This window comes from Lycorma delicatula, chromosome 2 (assembly GCF_047948215.1).
Source record: "Lycorma delicatula isolate Av1 chromosome 2, ASM4794821v1, whole genome shotgun sequence".
NCBI lineage: Eukaryota > Metazoa > Arthropoda > Insecta > Hemiptera > Fulgoridae > Lycorma > Lycorma delicatula.
Genome location: NC_134456.1, coordinates 82,647,402 through 82,668,315, shown reverse-complemented (window position 1 = coordinate 82,668,315; position 20,914 = coordinate 82,647,402). Strand labels below are relative to the sequence as shown.

Below are 20,914 nucleotides of genomic sequence, written 5' to 3'. Positions count from 1 at the left end.
AACATACCACTAAAAATGTTGTCCCAACAAAGAAATTTATTGCTAGTTCCCTTAGTGAATTCAAATTTTAGTTCATACCCCTGACTTGGTTTCTGTAATGGACTCCGTTCTGGTCTACCAGGGAGAGGCGGACTGACCTCCTACTCCCGCTCAGCTCCTTCGCAGAGTCCCGCGTGACATTTACTCCACTTATTACCATCGTACAGATGCCGCTACACCTCACAGCTGCATGAGAATCCCCTTGCTTACGGCAGTCGCCATCCCGCCGACAGTGATGCTTGCTCATTCAAAATCAATTACTGATCAATAAATAACTTCCCTCCCCACGGCCCAATGAGATGAGGATGATATGTACGACATGTAAATGAGGTGTAGTCTTGTAAAGATTCAGGCCGATCATTCCTGAGACGCGACGTTAATTGAACCCCAACCAACAAAGGTACACTGGTATCCACTGTTTAGAATTCAAATCCGTATAAAAGCAACTAATATTTACTAGGATATGAACCTCAGAACCTTCCACTACAAAAATAAGCCGTTAAACAACTGAATTACGACGACGAGTTAACCATTAGACCAGCCCGGTGGGTTTTATTATTTTATTTAAAAAAATATTTTTTGATTAATATAAAAAAAAAATTGTAGGCGCCTTTTTGCCTATAAAATTTAATTTAATAGTTTTTACTTGGTTTCTATTAAAAAAAGACAGATAAAAAGGTGTTAAAATTATCACCCATTTTTTGTTTCTTTTTAGAAAATCTAATTTTATCGTACTACTTTCACGTTTCAGTGAAAAATAAAATTTACAAATTACATATAATCACGTTAATAATTAATTAATTTACCTTCAATTTGGTTCCTACACTTTGTATCTCTTAAAACTGCGGTAATTAATCGATTCACTGACTCCAAAAAGAGTTAGTAAAAAATGAAAACAACTAAGCTAATTTTTGTAGCTTTACTACTTTTCCCTTTTCATTTGTTATTTTTCCTGGACCATGAGTTTTTTTTAAATTCTTTAAACAATAATCGTTTTCGAATAATTTAATAATAATTGTTCTATTTTATTTCATTAATCAAAATTCATTATACATTTTGTAAAATACTAAACCAGTTATTCTGCAAACACAGATTTCGGGTTTATACATGAATAAATGTAATTATTTTAACTGAATTTAAATCCCCTATATAATTGGTTATAATCGTAGGGTTTCAATTTAATGAACATTAATTCAATTTACAGCCTATTGTGAGGCAATAGGAAACATAATCTCAATATAAAATTAATAGAATTATAAAAAATTTATAACTATTTTTATATAAATCTTTGTTTAAAAAAGTACATATAACATCAAACAAACATTATAAAACTGTAGCTATTTTTCAACCGGTGATTGTCTTTTTTTACTCTTTGTTTACCCCGCCCCACACAGCTGGACCCGCAATTAAGCATAAATACAGCTCCGGGGGGGGGGGGGGGTGCCATTGCCTCAAACTACCTCAGCAGAACTTAAGGTCCCACCCAGGTAACCGGGACTCGGTCTTTCGATTAGTCGCCATGCCTCAAATGAAGGGACCCCGAAGGGATCCCCCACGGAACTACGATCATATTTATATCCCCCCGATATGACTCCATCAGGAGTCCCTGTCAACTCATCGGTGATGAGACGCCGGTTCCTTCTGGACGAGGCTATCCCGCGCCGGAGCCACCATAATTCTATACTCCACAGCGAGTTCACTTCACTTCCGGTGTACATTTCTGCAACCTCGGCCCCTCAAAGCGTGACCAGAGATTTTTCAGGAAGTACAGCGGGCTTCCATCTGGCAATGTTAGAATAAATCAAAATAATTTTTTATATAAAATAAAAGATTATAATTATTTATTAAGTAAATAAAATCAACCTCAAAAAAATGTATACTAAAAACGAAAGAGGAAAATATTTTTCCATTATTTAAAATTTGACTATTCCACAAACTTTCTTTCTTTCTTATTTGTTTAGCCTTCGGAACCACCGTAAAATATTACTCCAGAGGATGATATGTATGAATCAAAATGAAGTGTAGTATTGTACAGTCTCAGGTTGACCATTCCTTAGATATGTGGTTAACTGAAATCCAACCAACAAAGAATACCGGTATCCACGATCTAGTATTCAAATCCGTATAAGAGTAAACTGCCTTTACTAGGATTTACAGCTTAGAACTCTCGACTTCGAAATCAGCTGATTTGCGATGATGAGTTAATCTAGATCAGCCTGATGGTATTATTCAGCAAACTATGAACAATTCTCTAATTCGTTATTTCTGTCCCAGTTAACAAAAAAACAATTTAAACTGATTTTTGTTAAAGAGGGAGGTCACCGCATGCGGCCTCCGTGGCACGTGTGTTAGCACCTCAGCCTTTCATTAGGAGGTCCTGGGTTCGAATCCTGGCCGGACATGGCATTTTTCATAGGCTATATAATTCTATATCCATACACAAGCTTCAAGCTTAAGTGGCGATTATCATAAAGGAAAAAAAGATTTTGCAAAAAATAATTCTGCAGATTGTTTTTTTTAGAAATCAGTTTTATTTACAGTTTTCTTTTTTAAATCTATTCGTATTTCACTTTTTATTTTTAAAATATTTAATAATTGGGCAAGGCTACCAAAACATAGATGGTATAGAAAAAATCGTTAAAAGAAACCGCGGGTAAATAAGTAAGAAAAAATCATTTAAGTATTTGCAGAGAAATTATAAATATAATCTAACCAGACTTAACCTACGCTTGCTTCGCTCGCTAGTCTTGAATAGAGAGCGAAACTACATATTCAATTATATTTAATTATAACAATAATGCTTATATCAGACCTCTCTCAGTTACATTTGGAAGACCCATGTTTGAATAAAATCGACGTGTAGAAATAAAAAAAATAGGTTAGCGGAAGTTTGATTAGATTATATATATATATATATATATATATATATAATTTTTCTGCAAATACCCACTGATTTGGAAGAAAAATTCCAAAAAGAATCAAAAAATAAATTGAAACTACAGCTTACGTAGTTATGTTTCTTAAATTGTATAACATTACTTTTTATTATTACGCTTCACCTAGGTCTGGGAAGGACAGAATAGGTTTTTTTTTAGAAATGGGGACGTCTAATGTAGAAGAAGAACCTATATCAGAAAACGAATGCAGAGGAAAAAACGAAGAGAATGACAAATTGTTTTCTAAATAATCATTCGTTTTTGCATCAAAATATTTTTAACATCAAAATGACATCTATCGTATTGCAATATGATAAAATGCAATGCTAAATAAACAAGACAAAAAAAATTATAAAATCATCTATATAAAAAATATTTTACTTAAGTTTACGCGGAAAATGTTTATAACAGGAAAACTACATAAACTTCCTTTACGAAATTAAAAAAAAAACAATCATGCAAATCAGTTATCCACTGAACAAAAAGGTTTGAAAATATTTTTATAACAACCTACAGGTATAAGATTAACCAACAACAGCAGCAAAATGTCAGGTACTAATAGAACAAGATAAAAGGGGAATTGTACAAGCATCTGAAATGTGATTTTTAAAACCGGTCTTAAGTTACATTGTGGTACTTTCAACGAAGAATAAATAGCAGATATATAAATCTAACACAACTATAAAGAAAATCACGCAGCAAGATATTCACCAGTATGTATTGGAGGTAATAAATTATTTTAAATACACTCAAAAAATAAATAAAAGATGACGAATAAGAAGGATATTTAAAATTTAAATACTATTCGATAAACAGAAATAAATATTTTTAAAAAACTTGCCAAAAAAAACATAATACACATTACAAATATTTTTTTCCTGGACGCGCAACGATATGTCGCTGTCAGCGTCACGGTACAAAATTACTATAATAAATGATTAAAAATTAACATTTAAAATTTACCTTAAAAATTAAAAGATGTAAAACACCTATATGGTATGCTAAGTGCGAAAAAAAATCAAAATAAAAAGACTATTAAAAATCTAACATAAAACAACAAAATTGCCGCACGGCAAAATGCAAAACCACATTAGTTTTTAATTAACATTTGTTGCCTACGATAGTTCGGTTAATAGCCCCTAGTTTAAACTTTCGAAGCAATGCATCATTATGAACAATCACCGAAAACGATTTTAAGATTCATTTATTTAAAACTACTTCTTTTTATCTTTTACACGACTGCCCAAAAAGGAGTGTAAATGTATTCAGGGTATATGTTTGTTCCACCGTAGCAACTCAACAGCCGAACCGATTTAGATGTATGACCCTGCGTTGGAAACCTTACGTTTTGTAAGTCACTACAAAAAAAAATAATAAAAATAAAGCTGCTTGATGTTTAATGTACTGCATTAACAGTATAACCGTAAATAACAGATAAATGAAAACGCCAAACAAATAAATTTAATGATGTGTACATTAAACTGCTCATTTACACCAGAGGAACTTCCTTCATACGGAAATGAAATCTAACTTGTTCTACTAAGCTTATATTCTTGTAATTAATACCAGCAATATTTTAAAATCAACAAATCCTTTAATTTTATTCTTTGAAAGTAATTTAATCCAATTCACTTCAGTATCAGTTAAATAAAATAAACTTATTATAATTCATTTACAACTACAAAATAACTTTAATATGTAATAATATTATTAAGTATCCTGCATTAAGAGATTTATGTCGGAAAATTATATTTTATTATTTAATATATTTATAATAACTCTGTAAATAATCTTTTCACATGTAAATCCTGACCACATAAAAAGTATACATAAATAAAAGTCGTGTGTGTGTGTGTATATATATATATATATATATATATATATATATATATAGTATTACTCAACCGGAAACAATTAATATAAATATTACTAGTAATAAAGGTCGTATACATTAAATAAAATGTAGAATAAAAAATAATTTATGTACAAGTCGAATAAGAAAACATAATAACTCTTCATAAAATTTTCATCACAAATCTATAGGTAAAAATCGGAAAATAAATAATAAGTTAAGTTAAAATACATATAAACAGATCAGTACACGAAAATAATTAATTAAAAAAAAAAAAAATGCCATAAATTCTTAAATAAAGTAATAAGTATTAATCTCTCAAGCATGGTACCTCTGATATGTTAAATAAATAAATTAACAATTAATATAATCCACCTTACCAGCACGTTGATACGTACTCTAGATCTTTCGGCTTACTTGGAAGCCATCATCAGGAGTTAAAATTAATGCATTAATGTCTAGGTTTAAAAATCATAGTTAAAATTTAAAAATACCAACCGGGAATTTTTATATTCCCGGACCGGGACAGTCATGATTGTTTTTAAATTTTAACTATGATTTTTAAACTTTGACTACTGAATTAATTTTAACTCCTGATGACGACTTCCAAGTAAGCTGAAAGGAGAACGTATCAACGTGCTGTTAAGGTGGATTATATTAATTGTTAATTTATTTAATGTAATAAGTACAGACCGGATTATATGCATTTGTACATTAAGCCCATTCCCAACGGGTATTGCATATTTTCCTTAAAATCTAATGATGTCGCATATTTTCGCTATATTTACAATATTTTTCGGTAGGGTATCTTGTTAATAAATTAAATCTTACGTTGTAGCCAGCCAAACCTATTAGCTGCACGGCTATTAGAGGGCAGTACGCAGCCGCGGAACAGTACCTCTGATTGTTTATAAAAGTAACAAAATGTTAAATAATTATTAATTATCGAATTTATCGTTATGTTATTCAGAAACTTACTAAGTGTATGCTGATTTCGAAATAAAAAAACTAAAAATTACTTTTTTTTATTATTTAAAGTTGCATATTTATCTAGTAATAAATGTTGGTATAAAAAAATAATTTTTAATTATTCGTGATCACATTTCGAAAAAAAATAAGAAAATTATAACAAAAATACATTATAAAATTAAACAACAATTTAGTAACCCTTTATGAATGAATAAAATGAATATTTTATGAAATAGTATTCAATTAATAAAATTTAAAGCATAAGTTATTTAAAAATAAAATTCAACTATGAAATGTGTCTATAATTTTTATTAACAAAAAATCCTTTTCTACGAAAACCTCATAGTCCTCCAAAGTCCAGGCGGTATCTGTTTTAAAATGGGAAAATTTGGAATTTTTCTATATGATCGCTAATTTTTGTTTTAATTCCTTCGGAATGTCATCAGAAATTATTATTTCGTTAAGCGAAATAGTTGAGCTTCAATTTTTATTAAACAATCGCAAAATAACCACTTTTTTCTCCTATTTCCCTAAATAACTTTGTAACTGTTCATTTTAGAGAAAAGATCGAGAGAAAAGTTTTATTTTCAAATTTTACACACAATATCACCGGTTGCAAATCGAAAAATACATTATTATTGATGCAAAAATACCAATAAATTTTAAAAAATGAAAAAAACATTTTTGAGAATTTTTTTTATTACTTATATTATACATAAGATTTTCAGATTTTGCCACAAAGAACTTGCAATTATTTTGTTATTAAATTGAATATATTCACGAATTTTGTCTAAATTAATTTAAAAAAAAAACACAGTTTAAAAGTACTCGGAAAGACGCTTCTTTTTTTTGAAAAAAAGTTTCGATTCGTTAATTATTTCCATAGATATAACAGATCAAAGTTGACCGCCATCGTGCAAATTTTGGTATTAATTATTTTCGATAAATTAATAGACCGATATTTAGCAATAATTCCCGTTTGCCAGTATTATATTTTAATTTTTTAGCTTACAAGACATAGATTAAAAAAATTTAAATAAATAAGCAATTTTGTTTGTTAAAATTGCAAGTATGTTTGAAAAATTCCCTAGGCTCTCCTAATTAACTCATTTAAACTTTTAAAAATGCATTTGAAAGTTTAAGTGTTTTTTGATATGTGATTAAATTTTCAAGCATCTAGAGACTTTATTTCAAGTTTTACACAATTTGGAAAAACCGTGCCAAACCAAATTTTGGAAACAGATTTGCAAAATTATTGTCTCAAAACTATCAGATCGATTTTTTTTAAATTTAGCATGTTGCTTTATCATATCAAAAAGTTCTTTGAGGCAAAATCTGAAAGTCCTATATTTAATATAAGTACTCATGCCCAAAAAATCATGTTTTTTTCTCCATTTTATTGACAATTTTTGCATCAATAATAACGTATTTTTCCATTTTCAATCGATGATATTGTGTGTAAAATTTAATATCAAAACTTTTTTCTCTCTCGACCTTTTCACTAAAATGAACTTTTATCGAGTTATCTAGGGAAATAGGAGAAAAAAGGAATATTTCTGCGATTTTTACAACAAAAATTTGAGCTAACCTTTTTCGGATGATATTTTGAAGGGATTAATGCAAAAATTAGCGATTACATAGAAAAAATCTAACCCAAAACAGATACTGCCGTTACATCAAGAAAAGGAGAAAAATTACAGAGTTTAAAAATTATATTCTCAACGATTATTTATGTTTCTAATTCTTAACAAGTGATGTAAATTATACACATAAAGATTAAATACGTAATCACATAATAAAAAATAATTAAGAAATATAGACAATAACAAACGCTTAGACGACATACTATCTGAAAACAAACTCATCGCAATAGGTACACAGAACGAAATATTAAGATATTCTAAGTAAATAATTCTAAAGATAGTAAAATGCATTAGCGTACGAGAAAAAACATCAGATTTGCTAAATTCAGTTAGTAAAAATAATTAAATAATAATTAAACAAATGTTTTTTTTTTATAATTCTATATAAAAGTAAATTTAACCCGCATATGAACCGATCTATAATCTAGAATAATTAATTAAACAACAGCCATATATTTAAATAATAAGATAATTAAACAGAAAAAGTAAAATAATGTAATTAAAACTTACAATTTAAGTTGATATGAAGAAATATTTATTCCACAGAAAAGAAAAAACTACAAGTAAACACTGTTTAAAACACAAGCATAGCACTATAACAATATCGTTTTTTTTTAATTTTACAGATTACAATATAACTAATAAAATTCAAACATTAACGGACAGAGAGATAACTCAACATGTTCACCTGCTGGGAATTACCAACCGTTTGAATGCAGAAGCAAGTGCAACGACAGGTTTCAGGCTGCCAACATAAAAATAAAAATTCCCTCTTTTTTCCCTCAGATTTGCTTTTATATGTATTTGACAAGAAAAAGAGTTGTATAAAATTCTATACGTATTGGGAAAGAATATTGTCAACGCAGTAATCAACACCACAGCACTTCAGAAATTTGTTTACAATATATGCGCATTATATTAGAGAAAAGTAAGTAATACATTCTTTACTTACCGTTGCAGCTAGGACAAAACACGCACAAGGGAACAATTTGTGTTTTGAATTACATACATATCTATTTGTTATTATTTCTCTTTCTACTGTAAAAAAAAAATATATATGTAATTTAATTAACAAAAAGCAGTGCAGAATAATGACAAATTTTTACTTTCATTTTTATATTTTAAATATCACAGTTAAGTAAGTTGCGAATTTTAATACACAAAATTAAACCGTAACCGAAAATGTTAGTTCAATATTAATGAGATAGAGCACTTTGTTTTCAGTTGAAAAATATTTATAGAACTGTCGTTTTAATTAAAAATAAATTTTGTTGATATTTAATTACCGAAAATTCATCGCTTAATATTTGGTTTATATTTTGATATTTCTAAAAATTTCCGTTTGCGTTATTTATTAATTTGTCTTTCTTATACGTCAATAGTATTACTAAAAAATTTCATGAATATTTCAAATTTTTATAAAAATATCGCTCTTCAATCTTCAATTTTTGATTATTTCACGGGATATACAGTGTGCAAATTAATTTCAACAAACGTATATTTTCAAAACTAATCAAATTTATTATCAGTGAAAAAAATTTTCTGGGCCTTATCAAGGTCATGGTTAAAGTTTTCTGTAAAATAAAACAACAGAAAAAATGAATCAAATAGAATAGCTGGAAGCAGGATAATAATCTAATTCTAATCTCTTACTATACATAATAAATCCCGCAATAAAAAGTTAACTTCCGTAGCGGAGAGGAAATAACTTAGCCTTTTACGAGATAGGTCCCGAGTTTAATCCCGGTCAACCACAGCATATTTCATATTCTAAAAAATACCCAGCAACAGTAACAATTGAAGAACATAAGAAAGAAGCCGTAATAAGAAAGGGAGTCCGACAAGGATGTTCCCTATCTCCGTTACTTTTTAATCTTTACATGGAACTAGCAGTTAATGATGTTAAAGAACAATTTAGATTCGGAGTAACAGTACAAGGTGAAAAGATAAAGATGCTACGATTTGCTGATGATATAGTAATTCTAGCCGAGAGTAAAAAGGATTTAGAAGAATCAATGAACGGCATAGATGAAGTCCTACGCAAGAACTATCGCATGAAAATAAACAAGAAAAAAACAAAAGTAATGCAATGTAGTAGAAATAACAAAGATGGACCACTGAATGTGAAAATAGGAGGAGAAAAGATTATGGAGGTAGAAGAATTTTGTTATTTGGGAAGTAGAATTACTAAAGATGGACGAAGCAGGAGCGATATAAAATGCCGAATAGCACAAGCTAAACGAGCCTTGAGTAAGAAATATAATTTGTTTACATCAAAAATTAATTTAAATGTCAGGAATAGATTTTTAAAAGTGTATATTTGGAGTGTCGCTTTTTATGGAAGTGAAACTTGGACAATCGGAGTATCTGAGAAGAAAAGATTAGAAGCTTTTGAAATGTGGTGCTATAGGAGAATTTTAAAAATCAGATGGGTGGATAAAGTGACAAATGAAGAGGTATTGCGGCAAATAGATGAAGAAAGAAGCATATGGAAAAATATAGTTAAAAGAAGAGACAGACTTATAGGCCACGTACTAAGGCATCCTGGAATAGTCGCTTTAATATTGGAAGGACAGGTAGAAGGGAAAAATTGTGTAGGCAGGCCACGTTTGGAATATGTAAAACAAATTGTTAGGGATGTAGGATGTAGAGGGTATACTGAAATGAAGCGACTAGCACTAGATAGGGAATCTTGGAGAGCTGCATCAAACCAGTCAAATGACTGAAGACAAAAAAAAAAAATACCCATTCCATATTTTTATTCACAATTCTCAAGATTATATGGCGAATTAATTATAAAAAAAAAAAAAACTTAAAAAATAATCTTTTTTATCTTTCCAGATTTAAAATAAATCATTTGAAGAAGTCTGTAGATAATAATTTAAAAAATGAATTAAAAAAGTTTTTCTCGGGTGTGTTTCTTAGAACAAAAAATTATTTCCGATATTATTCTTTGTAACATAGGCAACATTAAATTACACCATCAGCCGAAACATGTTATTACTGGTAAGAACATTACTACTCAAATAAGTAAAATTGTATACCGATTCAACGTGCAAAATTAGTTTCTATGTATTAAAAAAAAACCTAATTATATTATTTTTACTATTTTTCTAATTATTGCCATTAGTTATTTTGTTTACTTTTTATATTCAAAACACAAGGATTTTTTCCTTTTTTAAGGGTAAGTAGTTATAGTATTTAAAATAATTATTCTATTAAAAAAATTTATATTTTTTTGTTTGTTTTCTAAGTTTCTGATCAAAATCAGCCATGTTTAGCAGTAAAATAAAAAAATATAGGACAGAGTTATATGCCTAAATGTATTTTTACTAATAAAAAAAAAAAAAAAAAACATATGTTTATATATATATATATATATATATATCGATTGAAAATAAAAGGTATGTTTTATAACATGCCTATCGATCTTATAAGAGTAACAACTGATGTAATTCAATATTTTTTACTGCACATTTTACATATATCAGTAATTTATCCATATTCCTTATATTTCAGTTACACTAATATGAGAAAACAGCTGTCTACTGTAATGTAGGTGTCAATGAATATTATTATTAGATACAACATTTATCCAGCCGTACTTTCAAGTTTGTTTTCACTTACGCTTGGTGTTGGTGTCAAGTATACGAGTATAATATTCAGTACTCGTCTAAAAAAAAAAATTAATGTTCTTCCAGAAAAAAAAATTGATATCACTTCAACTAAAATAAGAGGAAGTCACACAAATCTCCAAAAAATTATATTTTTAAATAAATTTAAAGATATTCCTTATTTTATTATATCAAATTTATATCCCCTCACGAATAGTTCACCTTGGAACACGTTAGATCATTTATTTATTTGCGGTTGTTGTTTTTTTCTGTTTTTTCCCCAGTACCATTCTTTCTGATATCTTTTTTCTTCGTTCTTCAAAAAGTTCAGATCTGTTCTTGTGTTTTGGAGCTTATTGGAACCTTCTATTTGATCTTTTAATATTTTTTTTTAATTTCTCTTTCACTTACAATTTGTTCAGTTCTTTTAGGTTTTCTCGGACCTGTGTGAACCGTTTGCCTTTAGTTTTTTTTTTTTTTACTTAAGAAAAATTAAATAATTTGTTTAGTCGATCTACTGTTATTCGTTCTGAATAAACGGAAGTAAAATGCAATTCGTATTTTCCTTACAGTGTTTGACAATGTTTCAATTTTAGTATAAATTTGTAATTTAGAATTAATTTTACCTGATTACTTTGAAATTTAGGACCTAAAATTTTGTACAAGGAAGTATTGTAATCGCGAAAAATTTTGGTTTCAGATTTCAACGGAAATATCCATTTTAATCAACCCTGAATCCCTTTTGACTAGTTTCGGCGTGACATCTGTACGTATCTCGCATAACTGAAAAATGATTAGCTGTAGAATGTTGAAATTTTCTATTTAGAACTGTTGTAACATCTAGTTGTGCACCTCCCCTTTTTATTGCAATCGACTACATTAAAAGTATCCAAAAAAAGGTCAAAATCCAACAAATTTGGATTTTGATCTCAATTGTCGTAATAAAGCCCTCACTGAAAGCTTTTAAACGATATATAATAAGTAGTACTTATTTTCATTGGTTCCAGAGTTATAGCCAAATAAAATTTTAATTAATAAAATATTTGGTCTTACAAGGGAAGAGGGGCATCGGTTCGAATCAGACTTCATCTCTCTTCTTTAATTTATATTTAAATATTGCAAATTTGCAAACTTCATTTAAGTCATCAAGCATTTCATTTAGTTTACTTGGGCTCTCGGCCAGTACCGCCATGTCATCAGCAAAACGGATACATTCTTTTCTTCTTTCCCTGATATTTATTCTCTTTTCCCATTTTGATAGAATTTAATTATTTCTTCCAGATATATACTAAACAGTGTTGGTGACATGCAATATCCCTGCGTCACTCCCCTTCCAATCCCTATTCTTCCAGTTATTTCTCTCCTACCTTCACATTTATTCTTTGGTTATAGTACAGCTCTTTTACTAGGCACCTCTTTTTCCAGTCAACTCCCTTCTTTTTCAAGATTAGCAGTAATTTATCCTCTCTAACTCTGTCAAACGCCTTTTCTAGGTCGACAAATGCAAACACTCTCCACCTCCTTTCCATGTATCTCTCATCTATTTCTCTTAGCAGTGCTATAGCGTCCCTTGTTCCAACACCTCTTCTAAACTCATACTGTTCTTCCTCAATACTGCCATCAATTTATTGTATATCCTCTTATTTATAACCCTTACAGTACCTTTACAGTACCCTTTACAGTACCTTAGCTGTGATATTAGACAAATCGTTTTATATTCTTCACACTTCTTTGTATTTCTTTTTGAGTTGCTGTATCTAAAATCATTAGAAATGGTAAATAGTATTTAGCAACAACTAATCGTTTCAATAAATTTTAACATAAATACAGGCTACCAATAATTTCCCAGCTAACGGAGAGAATAATTATCTCGTAATATATAATTTTGAAGAGGTAAGGAACTGACCTTACCCTATAAACTACTTACTTCCTCCTCAGCATTTATTCCTAGGTTCGTGCGCAAGACTTTAGGGTTAGTTAATTTTTAAATAGCATTATGAATAAATAACTGCATGCACATATTTTATATAAAATTAAAAACCCTATATCAGAACAACATAAAAATGTTTAATTAATTAGATGTAAATTAATGTTAAGTTAACAATTACTTTCACGTTCACTGTATCAATAAAAAAAAAAACAATTAATGACCTTGGATAATAATTAATCAAACAATTATTCTATTATGTTCGTTTCTTTATTTAATTTTTTATATCCTTTGTTTTAAATAATTAGCATAATGGAGGTGCTTCAACAAAACAGATTAATTAAATTTTAAAGTAGTATTTTATGGTGATCTGCAAATCATGCTATTCTTATTCTAACTAAGAATAAAATATACTTTAGACTAAATTGTCGTAATTGTCATAAAAAGGTATACATTCAATAGAAAATTTCAGCCATTAAACTATAAAGAAAAGATGTTAATTGTGAGCTATAAAAATAATATTAAAAGAAGATTTATTATTCAGAACAAAGAAGTTTTATTTAAAATAAGATTTAACATTTATGATTTTTTTTTTACACGTAAAAATAAAAATAAATATGTCAATAGTGTTATATATTGTTATATCATGAATAAATTACGATGAGAAAGATTCTCTTTAAAAAAACATAAATAGATAAAAATAAGGCTTTGGAAAAAAGCCTGAATTCTTGGGATGTTCGACCACCTTTTATTTGTAAAAAATCGGAAATAACGAAATCATAATTTAACAGGCAAAAGAATTGCTCTTGAACGGATGGAAGTACTTATGTACCGTTACATATTATGTAACATGAGGAAGTACTGGGATGAACCATATAAAACCGATCTCAGCCGTTCTGACGCAGTGTGTATCAGAAGATGGTATATTTGTCGCGCATGCGTATTAATTGAAGGCCATTGACTGACTCACTCGTAAGCATTTACCCTTCCTCTCTCCATCAGTGAGCCTATAGTTTTTGTGCATCATGGTGTATTAAACTGAGCAGCGTGTTTTCATTGTGGAGGAATATGTTCGCACAACTTTAAATTTGGTTCGTGAAAGGTTTCAAGGGACGTATTCCAGAAGAATGTTCCTGCAAAACAAGTCAAGAATAGTGAAAAAGTGGCGAACAACCGGTTCTGTTACCAATGTGAAGAGGGTGAAAAAACCGTTTGAACTCCGGAAGTTGTCGCTGACTTAGCGAATCGTATTGGAAGAAGTCCTCACAAGTCAATTCGACGATTAGTCAAACGAACAGAAGTTTCTTGAACGGAGTATCGGCGTAGACATTACGGTTCACCAATGAAAGCCTATCGTGCGAGTGTTGTACGTGAATTAAAATAACATGATAAGGGTAAACGAGTAAAAATTACTGCCAGTGGCTCTTACAGAATGTTAGGGAAGTATTCCTTGATCCTTTGTTCTTCATTTCAACAGATGAAGCGTGGTTCCATTTATCGGGCTACAATAATTCTCAGAATATGTGGTACTGGGCTATACAAAACCCAAATGAAACTCATCAGAAACCACTCCATGATTTAAAAATTGGTGTTTTGTGTGCAGTTTCCGGGAGTCGGATCATCGGATCAATATTCTTTGAGGAAACTGTTAATACCGATGCTTATTTACGACTATAGGAAGAATTTTCGCTTATTTGAACTCCAAACGAACTGTCTTATGGATACTTCCAACAAGAAGGAGCGACTCGCCACACTTCTAATCGGTCTCTCGCTCGAATCCGCCGAGATTTCACGAAGGATAGAACAGTCAGTAAGGACTTGAGGCAACCTAGATCTCCAGACTTATCGCCAGGAGATTTTTACCTCTGGGCCAATCTGAAAGGGATAGTTTACAACAACACACGGATGTTGGAAGAATTGAAAAACAACATACGGCAAGAGATTGCCAGAATTCCGGTTGAAGAATTGCAGAAAGTTTCTCTGAACATGATTCTCCGCGCTGAACTTTGTTTAGCGGCTGATGGTGAACATTTTGAACTGAGACTTTGAAATTACATCACAACGTTCTAAAGAATTCTTTTTCAAAAGCACATGTAATAGAGAATCAAGTGATTTAATATTGCTTTACTCTTTGCTTTTCGTTTTTATATTAAATCTCAAATTTTTATTTCCTGGGGCCGGTTATATTTGGTCCTACTATGTATTTAGAGACTACACATATAAGAATCTCTGCCACTAGTAGGGTATTCTAATTCTAATCCGGATATTAAACAGAGTTTCTATACAGATATATAAAATCCAACCAAACCACAAAATTACTTAGAAGTTTCTAATAATGCTAGCAAATATCCTGAAAGGAGTCAAGTATTAAGAACTTAGGAAACATATGTATAGCGATAAAAGGAACGACCTACCTACAGAAACACGGTGAAACGTGACAACAAACTCTAGTAGAAGGAATATATTACATCGAGTACTCAACAGGCGGTAGGAATCCCACCCATGACCACAGTTTCTCGTTAAATCGGAATAATTTACCGAGAATGAATGGTTAATGAAATCATTAACCAGTACATTACTGGTTAATGACTTTGCTTAACCAGCACAAATACATGCTGCAACAAACTGCTTTTTCTTACACAATAGAAATCCATTTGAAACCTCAGGCATTCTTAAGGAATAACCGTCAGCCATTTCCAGACTGGTGTGTGAAGTATTCAACTGAACTGTATAAATAGTTTAACCCGAATATAGTTGGTGAGTTAAAGAAATAGGTAATGTAGATAACGAGATAAAGGGATATTGCTCCCATACTGGAAAAGGAACTTACCAAAAGAAATATTTGAAGGTTCCCCAAAATAAATGATATTCGTCATAAGTAAAAGCTACCTAATTTAATGGGTACTACGATTCAACTTCCGGAAAATTGCGACATATCTTCGAGTTTCACATTCCCCAGACCCCACAACCACCATCAACTCAAAAGTTTATATATATATATTTATATATATATATATATATATATATATCAATTTCTTGTGGGCACGATAACTGCAGTAATTTTCCGTCAATCAGTTTAAAATATATACATAAAATTTAACAACCGAATATCTCAGTCGAGTTTATTAATGCGAAAAATCGGACCATCGGGGTGGAAATGGTAGGACTTTTTCGAAAAAAACAAAATATCGCTATAACTTTCTTATTTAATAAAATATGGAATTCGTTTGAAGTTCTTACTATTTTTTGGATAAGGGCCTAAAACTTATCTAAGAAAAGGTTTTTGATATCACCGACCATTGGCCCAGGGGGTGGAAATAACTGGGTTTCAAAGACAAAAAAAGAATCATATCTCCCTTAATAGACACAGTATCGAATCGGTTTAAAGTGGTCGTTAGTCCTCTAAACATTACCTAAAACTTTTGTCTGAAACAAAAGTACAAACTAAAATAACTATAAACTAAAATAAACAAATTATATGGATCACTAATAAATAAAGATAGGTAGATTCTGAATATTATTATTAATAAAAACAAAATTTCTTCAAAATAAATGTATTACACATATTGGTGAAATATTGGTGTGTAATATTTATGAAAAAGGGGAATTTCCGCCAGACTTCAAAAAAAGTGTTATAGTAATGATACCAAAGATAGCAGGGGCAGATAAATGTGGAGAATACAGAACAATTAGTTTAACTAGTCATGCATCAAAAATCTAACTAGAATTCTATACAGAAGAATTGAGAGGAGAGTGGAGGAAGAGTTAGGAGAAGACCAATTTGGTTTCAGGAAAAGTATAGGGACAAGGGAAGCAATTTTAGGCCTCAGATTAATAGTAGAAGGAAGATTAAAGAAAAACAAACCAACATACTTGGCGTTTATAGACCTAGAAAAGGCATTCGATAACGTAGACTGGAATAAAATGTTCAGCATTTTAAAAAAATTAGGGTTCAAATACAGAGATAGAAGAACAATTGCTAACATGTACAGGAACCAAACAGCAACAGTAACAATTGAAGAACATAAGAAAGAAGCCGTAATAAGAAAGGGAGTCCGACAAGGATGTTCCCTATCTCCGTTACTTTTTAATCTTTACATGGAACTAGCAGTTAATGATGTTAAAGAACAATTTAGATTCGGAGTAACAGTACAAGGTGAAAAGATAAAGATGCTACGATTTGCTGATGATATAGTAATTCTAGCCGAGAGTAAAAAGGATTTAGAAGAAACAATGAACAGCATAGATGTAGTCCTACGCAAGAACTATCGCATGAAAATAAACAAGAACAAAACAAAAGTAATGAAATGTAGTAGAAATAACAAAGATGGACGACTGAATGTGAAAATAGGAGGAGAAAAGATTATGGAGGTAGAAGAATTTTGTTATTTGGGAAGTAGAATTACTAAAGATGGACGAAGCAGGAGCGATATAAAATGCCGAATAGCACAAGCTAAACGAGCCTTCAGTAAGAAATATAATTTGTTTACATCAAAAATTAATTTAAATGCCAGGAAAAGATTTTTAAAAGTGTATGTTTGGAGTGTCGCTTTATATGGAAGTGAAACTTGGACAATCGGAGTATCTGAGAAGAAAAGATTAGAAGCTTTTGAAATGTGGTGCTATAGGAGAATGTTAAAAATCAGATGGGTGGATAAAGTGACAAATGAAGAGGTATTGCGGCAAATAGATGAAGAAAGAAGCATTTGGAAAAATATAGTTAAAAGAAGAGACAGACTTATAGGCCACATACTAAGGCATCCTGGAATAGTTGCTTTAATATTGGAAGGACCGGTAGAAGGGAAAAATTGTGTAGGCAGGCCAGGTTTGGAATATGTAAAACAAATTGTTAGGGATGTAGGATGTAGAGGGTATACTGAAATGAAACGACTAGCATAGGGAATCTTGGAGAGCTGCATCAAACCAGTCAAATGACTGAAGACAAAAAAAAATTGGTGAAATAAACAAATTTTATTAATCGGTCAAGATGTATGATTTATGGTAAGATTAAATTAAAATAAACGATAATAAATTAAGAAAACGAAAATAAACACCTACCCACAATTTGCACATTTTTCTAAAGACAACTGTGTTAAATTAATAAACAGCGTATTGCTATAACAATTCGAAAGATCAAGGTCAATCCAAGTGGTCGAGGGAGTTGTACAACACCTGAAAGTTTCTAGGATTTGTAATACAGCTCTATTTTCTCGGTCCTTGGTTCATGAATTGACATGTAGCTATTTTATACCCTAATTGACTAAAGAAATTTATTAATCAGAACAACAATTGACTGGGAGATGGTAGCGATGAATTTAACTAATATTACTAGAGCTCGAACTATATACTTCTATCAGAATGGAATTTTCTTAGTAATAGCAAATTATTTTTTATTACTTCTGTTTACAAACAGAATAATTTTGATTTATTTTATTTTATTTTTTTTTTATGAAAATATTGCCTACTGTAGGTAGGCAATGAATAAAACCCGGAAACGGATAAAAATAGATTTAAGAGATAAATTAATTAATTTCTGATCAAAATTTATTTGTCGTAAATAAAAATAGTACAAGAGAAAGTATCAAAAATTAAAAAACATGACTGCGAATAAAACATTGCTCTTTAATATAAGATAATTACTGATATAGGATAATAGAAGATCGTACGGGTGACAATTTTGTATGCAGTCAAATTATTTAAATATATATGTATAAATATACATATATATTTATCCTCCTATCTATCTACCCTCAATCCTTAAAACTTACAATTTACTTCAAACAGCACATGCGACTCCCTCCGGTGAAGAAGGTGCATTGTTCCCTCCAAATAACTAGGGCCCCGGTAGGCGTATTCCTGTTAGCCCATAATGTGCTAGTACCGAAAGGACTTCAGCGGACGGAGTGAAGGGGAATCACGCCTTGAGTACGAGGCTCAAAAGCTTACTCCCATAAATAAAACTTAAAATTTATACAGCAGCAAGGGACATTGTCCAGGCTCTGCGATCTGTAGGGAGAAATAATGAAACCGGTGATTACGGAGGTTAAACACAAAAAACATTCAATAATTATTGCGATTACTTATTTTTTTTATTTTTTTCTCCTGTTTCCCGGAGCTGGTTACGCATTAAAGCTCACGCAGCTCCGGGAAGTGCCTTTGACTCTAACCACGAGGGCGGGCAACCAGACCCGGCTATGCCGTTCCCAGGCACTTCTACCTCCGCAACCGGGTCTTGGTCTTTTGTGCCTGCCTCTAATAGGGGTAACCGCAAGGAGAACCCCTGCCGGGTCTCGGTCTTAATAGCTCAGGGGCTCGAGAGTCTCCGATCTTCATCGCCGTCGCCCACTAGTGCATCATGTTCCTACGGACAGACGACGACTCCAGCCGAGGCTGTCTCTCACCCCCTCGATTTTTATTTTAGTATCCCCGACACGAACGTTGCAATTGTGTGAAAATTCTCCTCAGTTGTCAGCATGGTCTCTACTATGGACTCTACGTCGATCGCCCTGTGTTTGTGACACATCCTCGCCGCTGCACCTCCCACCTTGGGCACTGGAATACCAATTATTATACTGGATTATTTATTATTTACACTGGATTACTTATTATTAAAATAATCAAAACATTACTGATAATTAGTCGAGGTTAGCGAGCAAAGCGAGCTTAAGTTAAGTTTGGTTAATTTATATCTATAATTGTAAGCAATAATATTTATATTTTTAATATGTAAAATATGTTAATGATCCCGTAACTTTGAAGTATTTTCAAAGTTATTATGGTTATAGTCGACGGAATAATAAGTAAGTACCAAAATGAATTTTCATTGAAAAATATTTATCGGTGTGGTTGATCGAGTAAAGCGAGAACTTCTACTTTGATAATTTGTCTGATCGTCTATGTGCAACGAAGTACTACTAGTAGAATTTATAATGATAGATAGTTTAAAATGAGTCGATTTATGAATCTGTCTTTCTAAGATTTTCAATAAGTACTTTATATGAGTAAACGCATTATAATAGCTAATCAAAAGATCCTATATCTATAATATTTTTTTGCTATTTTGAAAGGTATTAATTAATAAAAACTTAAATTTTGCTGACCTTTCACCTAAAAATTGTTCTAAAAATCATTATTTAATAATGACTTTAAGTATAACGAAAAATAATTATTTATTTTTTCTTTAGTGAAGACGAATAGTCTAACATAATATTTCTTCTTTCGACTTGTACTGTATGACTGGATTTACTAGCTTAATTATAAAGGGACCACCCAACAACAAAATTTGCTAATGGATGTTTGCATTTATTCAGACACTTATATAGAAATAAGAAACTAACATAATATGTTCATTTCAAAATTAAAATAAAATGTAATATCTAAATACCTATCCCTTAGATTTGAACTCGGTTACTTTTCCTTTAAACTAATCAAGTTTGTTAAATTATTTTGTAATATATCGTTTACATAAAAGTGAATTGCTTTAGCTATTTATTCCTCGTCGTATTATCTATAACATAACATCAATACAACATGTAACGTATTCTCTTTTATCATTATTATTACATAATAACGGTAAATATACTTTAAGTTTTATACGCAACTGCCAAAAATGTAAGTATGTTTGTTTGTTTCACCGTAGCAGCTCAACAACTGAACCGATTTTGATGACCCCGCGTTGGAATCTTTATGTTACTAGAAGTGTCATAGACTTTTATAAATATATATATATTTATTTTCATTTATTTATATATAAATATATATATATATTAAAAAAAATATATATATATGTGTGTGTGTGTGGAGATTTTCCGGTTGAAACACAAACTTTAATGAATTGAATTAATGAACTGCGAACTATGAGTCTCTATCACTGTGTGAGCTGGGTCTAAACTGAATGAGTCGAATTAATCGAATCAATAATATTATAAAAATAG

At 30.6% G+C, this 20,914-nt stretch overlaps 1 protein-coding gene across 5 annotated transcripts in view; it reads right to left on the bottom strand.

The window, feature by feature from the left end:
- The window catches only part of LOC142318947 (uncharacterized), an 848,641-nt gene that overhangs the window by 413,906 nt on the left and 413,821 nt on the right, over positions 1-20,914 (bottom strand). The window contains exon 1 of one of the 5 annotated variants that reach the window (XM_075355631.1): positions 7,950-8,157. The exons of the other annotated variants lie outside the window; for them this stretch is intronic. The gene's annotated coding sequence lies outside the window, so the exon portion shown is untranslated. Of the gene's footprint in view, positions 1-7,949; positions 8,158-20,914 lie in introns of those variants that run through there. 5 annotated transcript variants of the gene reach the window in all.